This window comes from Monodon monoceros, unplaced genomic scaffold, assembly GCF_005190385.1.
Source record: "Monodon monoceros isolate NGI ecotype Baffin Bay Population unplaced genomic scaffold, NGI_Narwhal_1 Super_Scaffold_18, whole genome shotgun sequence".
NCBI classification, from domain to species: Eukaryota; Metazoa; Chordata; class Mammalia; order Artiodactyla; family Monodontidae; genus Monodon; species Monodon monoceros.
In genome coordinates this window covers 43174261-43181569 of record NW_021703774.1, presented here as the reverse complement: position 1 = coordinate 43181569, position 7309 = coordinate 43174261, and the positions used below count along the sequence as shown (strand labels likewise).

General features: G+C 36.0%; 1 protein-coding gene across 3 annotated transcripts in view; it reads left to right on the top strand.

Annotated features, from left to right (window-relative positions):
- The window catches only part of HMCN1 (hemicentin 1), a 508266-nt gene that overhangs the window by 199141 nt on the left and 301816 nt on the right, over positions 1–7309 (top strand). The window lies entirely within an intron of this gene.

The window sequence follows — 7309 nt, the reverse complement described above, 5'->3', positions numbered from 1 at the left end:
ACACACACACACACACACACACACACACACACACACACACACACACAACTTACTGAAGGTAAGCCAAACTTGAATTGTCTATATAGACTAAATGATAGTTTCAGATAGCTGAAAACAAGTGCATTAACAGTGTGGTCTACTCGCTACCATCAAATGAAGATCAGAAACTATTCCTAAGTATCTCTTTCAGTAGAATCATAATTGGCTTCTAAATGTCTCTAGAGTCTTAATGTAATGAGCAACTTACTCTTGGCAGTTTTATACAGTTTAGCTGAAAGATTCAGTTGCTGCCTTAGCAGAATATTTCATTTCAAATCCTTGATGTGGGAGACTGATTGCTTTGGAATCGGGTCTGGCTCCTTGGTTGTGCTACTAGCAACAACTTTATAACATGCCTCAAGTAACACTGTCAGATGGTTTTTTAACATGGTGATCTAAGAGAGTGACCACTGAGTTTTGGAGGCTAGCTCTTGGAATGTTATTAATGGCAAAAAAGTGAAACTGCCATGAGACTTAATAAAATGGTTGACATCTGATTCTGGTTTTCTCGCTGGTAGTTGAGATATATTCTGCAATCCGACTGTATGGCTATGTGTCTTTTGTTAGTTGATCTGCTGAAACCTCTGGGGGAACATTACTTTTGTAAATGATTCACTGCATTTCTACGTGGTAAACTACCTAGATCATTTGAGTCAATACAAGTAGTAACTTGAGTTACTAGAGTTTTGGAAGTATTTTTACCAAACTGATTGTTTCAGATAGGATAAATGCTCATGGATTTCTGAAATGTGACCTTGGTTCTTTCCCTGGAGTCCCTTAGAATGGGATTGTAAAATAAAATCAGAGCCTTCCTTGTTTCCCCAGATTAACTTTTAATCCTTTAGTATTGTTTAGTCAATTTGAGTAGTGATTCTCAGACTTTCATGAATAAAGAATTATCCAAGGAACTTTTGAAAAAGCAGAAATTCTAACCCCACACCCAGAGATTCTGATTTCACAGGCCTGGTATAGGGCCTGGGGATCTGCATTTATAACAGACCTCTCAGGTGGTTTCAGGGACAACATTTTCCAAAACAGCATTTGAATCTATTCCAAAGTATGAATCCTATGATATAGAAATGCATACTTTTAAAGGAAAACCCTAAACTCTCTTCTTTCTGGTAAAATAGACTCATTATTATCTAATGATTTAAGTTCTGAGGTAAGGTGTTACATAATGTACAAAATACAAATACAAAAATCACATGTCATTACATGATTACTGGCTAACCTGTATAATCTCTAGTGGTGTAAATCTGTTTAGAGGCATTATTTTATGGCCTGTCTAGTTGGTCTTGAGTTTGAGGGAACAACTTTGATGAAAAATTTGTTTTAAAAATCTAACAAAAATATGTTCTAGAATTGATGGCACTGTTTAATAAAAAATAAGAGATTCTAGTTAACTGTAGCCATCTGATTATCTTACGGTTATACATTATTGAAAAGCAGTGGATATTTGATGAAATAAACTGCTGTACCTAGGATTATAATTCCTGCGAATGTGTTTGCTAACTATTGACATTGAACCATAAATTGTATATTTATTTCATTTTTATGCAGTTAAATGTTTTAAAAAATAAAAAATAGTTCAAGAAAGCTTAAAAGAGACAATAGTTACTTGGATTGAATATGCACTTTAAGAATATTTTTCTTGCTTACAGGGGAATCAGTAGCTTAATTTATAACCTCATTTATGTTATTCTGCCTCCACAGATCTGTTTGGAAACTGTTTCTATCTGGAATACTTCTTTTAAAAAATTATTTATTTTATTTATTTATTTTTGGCTGCATTGGGGCTTCGTTGCTGTACGCGGGCTTTCTCTCGTTGCTGCGAGCAGGGGCTACTTGTTTGCAGTACACGGGCTTCTCCCTGCGGTGGCTTCTCTTGTTGTGGAGCATGGGCTCTAGGCGCGAGGGCTTCAGTAGCTGTGGCACACAGGCTCAGTAGTTGTGGCTCATAGGCTCTAGAGCACAGGCTCAGTAGTCCTGGCACATGGGCTTAGTTGTTCCAGGGCATGTGGGATCTTCCCGAACCAGGGCTCGAACCCGTGTCCCCTGCATTGGCAGGCAGATTCTTAACCACTGTGCCACCAGGGAAGTCCTGGAATACTTTTAAAAGTTAAGCATCCAGATTTTACAAATTTTGGTAGTAGTTAGCAAGGATTTTCTGGTTAAAAATAGTATGTCTAGCTACTGCAACCTCTTCTCAATAACAGTAGAATATCTGTAAAGATCTCAAAAAGACAAAACTGAACAATACTAAAAACCAGTTGCAATATACAGTGGCAAAAATTTGGGGAGGAATTTTATAGGTTATATATAAAGATTCTTATTTGTATAAATAAGTATATAGTCTTCACTTATATTTTAAGTTCAATGGAATGAAAATTTCAATCAGTGGTCCATCTTTTCTTATGTTCACATGAAAGCAGGGAGGATGTATCTCTGTTCCTTCATTTCATAGTTTGCTTCAGAAAGAAAATGTTACCCTTTAGGGAGCCAGCATGCTATCTCCTTAAACCTATCAATAGCTATAACCATCTAGTTAGGAAAACAGTAGGACAAGAAGTGGACAAGCAGCCTGGCACCATGTAAAAAATTGGAACCTGAGATATGTTTCTCACCAAGTGAAAATATTTGGAAGCAAGAGAAACATTGATGGGTATGTCAGAAGGGATTTTAGAGACAAATGGTAGCAGAGGGGAGCATCCCATCCCAGCCAGAAGGGCATCATGGCTGAGAATCAGGTAAGGAGCTATGCACATCAGATTCTTAGCCACAGAGCTGCATAGAGGGTTCAACTAGAACAAAAGTAGATAGAGAATGAAGTTAGGTCCATTCAAACACTTTGTTGACTGACACTGAGTCTGGGGAGATGCCACATCATTTGAGGATTAATAAACAGAAGACTGTCAAAACAGATGCTGCAGAACAGGAAAAAATAAAGCATAGGACCTAAGAAAAAAATACTGGGGAACAAAACAAGGCGGGGAAAGACTTAGAAGAAATTGATGCTTTGAAGGTAGTAGTTTATTCCATAGACTGGAAAAAAAAAATGTTTAGTGTCACCAGTCTTTCAGAAAGACCTATCCTCCTTTAAGTGGGAGTATATATTTATAAAGGAAGAACTGGCTAAGATGAAAGGACAATAGCAAATGCAATGGAAGAAATAAAAAGGGATTTGATGTTAAAAATGCAATATTATAATTCAGTCTGAATCAGAAATACTGAAGAACAGAATTTGTACTACATATAATAAAATCAGGGATGTGCTGCATAAACTTGAGAAGTTCTTTCAGAATATTGAGGCAAAGGACTAAGACTCAAATAATATGATTTTTTAAGTGGAAATAAAAACAAAGAATGGAACTTTAAGGTTTATAGGTATATAACATATATAGGTACACAGCAAAGACAACTGAAACTAAAGAAATAATCAAAGATATAATTGAAGAAAAGTACACTAGGGAGGAAAAAAAAATTGTCCTGAGTGAGCAAATCAAGCAAGGTCAGTGAAGGGAGAACTTGATCTAGACACATCCTGGCTGAAATTTCAAATTACTATTATGAGGGGGAAAAACTCCACAGTATACAGACTAAACCAATACATTGTAAACAGAGTGATAAAATCAGACTGGTGTCAAACTTCTCAGATATGCTCAAGCCTGGAAAGTAATTAAAGTGGATATCTGTCATATTTTGGCTCTTAGGGTCTGAACATGTTCTGTAATTTGAAGAGGAATTATTTACTATCTTGGAAAACAAACTTACGATTACCGGCGGGAAGGGGGGGCGATAAATTGGGAGATTGGGTTTGACATATACACACTACTAAATATAAAATAGATAACTAATAAAGACCTGCTGTACAGCACAGGGAACTCTACTCAATACTCTGTAATGACCTATATGGGAAAAGAATCTAAAAAGGAGTGGCTATGTGTATCTGTGTAACTGATTCACTTTGCTGTACAGCAGAAAGTAACACAACATTGTAAATCAACTATACTTCAATTAAAAAAAAAAAGAAGGTGGAAAACAAATGAGATCAGATAATTACCTTTCCCTAAACCCTTGCAGGTCACATTACCTAGAGTCAGCCACTCAGATGTTCCTGTGGGATTTTAGTTCTTACTAAGACCATGGACATTTAAAAGACTTCAGTTTTGGCAGCATCATGGAATTTTGAGTCCAGCAGCAGCAGAAGCAAATGTCCCAGTGGCCTTTTTCCATCACTCTAATTTCCCTCAGTGACTAATAGGCTCATTATCAATTTATCAGAAGAGCCTTGAAAAGAAATGCTGATGGCAGAAACTGTGGCTGTTCAGTCAGTCTCACTAATGAGCATGGGAGAATGTGAATGGGTTGATAACGCTTATTTCATTATGAGAATTCCTTACTGTGGAGATCAAGGTATAACTAGACACAGGAAACTTTTCAGAAAACTCTGCTTACCTCAAGCAGGGTTTACCACAAGACTCAGAAGTACAGCTATGCAAACAAAATAACAATCAAATAAAAACCACACACAGTTCTGCTAGGAGGAAAAAAAAACTAGATTGATATATACAAAAATGTGATTGTTGGTGGCAATGGACCTATAAGTGACTTTTTACTTATGCTTTTCTGTACTTGAAAAAAGTATTCAATAGAAATGAATTATCTTAAACCTTTGTGTAAATAGGACTTTAAAAGTTTTGAAAATGCTGACATTAATTTTATTGGGGAGATCAAATTATGTGTGGGTATATGTTTTCTTTCTTTGCTAAATATTCTATAAATTTGCTTTATTGCTTTTATATTTAAAATAATTAAGATATAATTAAAGTAAATAGGGGATAATTTAAAAATAAGGAATAATTAGGAAAAATTAGGAAATAATGCCTCTCAAAAAGTGTCAAGTGAGAAATTTTGACAGTACAAAAAATCATATTTGAAAGCTTAAAGGTCTGGACTTTTATAGGATTATATCACAGAGTAATCTGTTTTAAATCATTTCTGAGCCCAAGTGAGGTAAGAGAAAAAGGAGAAATGCAGAATATTAATTGATAATTACATTAGATTTTCTTATAACTAATAGTCCAGTAAGAGAATCATGAAAATCCCCTTAACTTTCCCCTTTGCAAGATTTTCACAGGAATAAATTTTGACTTACAGAAGTCTGTATCTATGTTTGAATAATAAAAATTGAATTTAATTAGCTCATCTATTTTCCTAGACATTTTAATACATTGAAGTCTTGGTAGTTAAGCTTTTTATTTTTGGAGGTTGACCTGAGACATGTATATGTCTGTTTCAGATACTAGTGCCATCTTTGTGGATTTCATTTAGATGAGATGAAATAGTATACTTAAAACTCCTAAATTGTTACTTGTTGTCAAAAGTTAATTTTATTCACTGCTTTGGTTCTTTGCTGTCTCAGTGTGAATCAGCACAAATGAATAAGATGCTCTGTTAAAATACTGGGTTTTGTTGTCTGTGGAATCCTAGGGATCTAATAAGGAGTGAGTTGGAGGCTTTTAGATTTGAAGGAAAATATTCTAGTGAAATTTTACATCAAGTATATCCTGCAGTGATATCCACGAAATGTGTAGTTTTCGTACAGAAATGTTTGCTTTCCTACTTCTTTCCAGGCTGACTGTAAACTTTATGAAGAGAAAAGTTTAATATTCACTTACTTTATCTGACAAATGTACTCTGCTGACTCCATGGTTAGGAGCAAGCTTCTGTTATAATACGATTCAATTCCATGCAGTAAAATGTATAAATAAATATTATGCATTTCATTCTTTTGTCTTTCATGCAAGGCATCTATGTGGTATATAGATCTTAGACCACTTTATTTGTAGATAGAAAGAATCATATTTCTCTAAAGCTTGGAAGACAGAAACATTATTAAAATGTCTTTAAATAGAAGTTATAAGGAAGGGTAAAGAATTAGAGTTATTTACATTGTAAAAAGAAAAAAAGGGATGAGATGGCCTAATAAATACTTCAAGTATATGAGAAATTATTATAAAGAAGCTGTACACCAAGGACATTTTAATTTCCAGCAAAAATGGACCATTAGAAAATGTGTATTAAGCCAAGCCTGATGGATTTAAGTGAGCTAGAAAGATGTCCAGATGTTGGAGAGGTTAAATGATGGACTGTGATAACTTTCACAGTTCAGGGACTGCTGGGAAGAGATAGAACAGACGAGGAATCAGCAAGCACTTCAATCCACTAAGTTATCCAAATGAAGCACTTCAATCCACTAAGTTATCCAAATCCAAATGAAGCACTTCAATCCACTGTTATCCATTTAAAAACTTTCGAGAATTCCTGACATACATTATGCCATCTAACCCTCACAAATTGTGTGTATTTGTATCTGCGGGGTTAGTGGCTTGCCCTAGGTTACAAAGCCAGCAAGTGGCAAAGCCCAGATCTGAACTAGGTCTTTCCATCATTCTAAATAGTGTACAGAAATGCCTACACATGCTATTAACAGGTCTAAGGTACAGGTGGGTAGAAGAAAGTATAAAAAGAGAAAATAAATAAAGGGTCCTTGGGCTTCCCCGGTGGCGCAGTGTTTGAGAGTCTGCCTGCCGATGCAGGGGACACGGGTTCGTGCCCCGGTCCGGGAAGATCCCACATGCCGCGGAGCGGCTGGGCCCGTGAGCCATGGCCGCTGAGCCTGCGCGTCCGGAGCCTGTGCTCTGCAACGGGAGAGGCCGCAACAGTGAGAGGCCCGCATACTGCAAAAAAATAAAATAAAATAAAATAAATAAAATAAAGGGTCCTTGAGTATGAATAGGAAAGTGAGAGTACTGAAATAAATTTTTTTTTAAATAGAAAAGATACAAAGTGTCTGCAAGTTCCTGTCACATGGGTAAAGAATAGCTGGAAATCTAAATCTAAATAAATAAATAAAAAGCTTGGTGAATCCTTTGACCTAAGTTCTGATAGAGCAGCTGGTAAGGAACAGCCTAGAGGAAAGAGAGAACTGGGAATATGCACACAGAGACCATGTAAGATGACTAGACTGTAAGCTACATTAGGGCAGGACCCAGTTTTCTTCAGTTTGGGGTCTTTAGTGCCTGACATAATATCTAGCACTTAGTTTTGTGTGCATGAATGTCTGTGGGAAGACTGAATGAAAAGCAGAGTGCTTAGCTAGGCAAAGGAACTATTGCCAAGTCTGAAAAATCCTATGTCAGAACATGTAGTAAAAATTGACTTGATTCAGATTCCCTTGAAATGTTAATGTTTCTTTGAGTTACTGTTT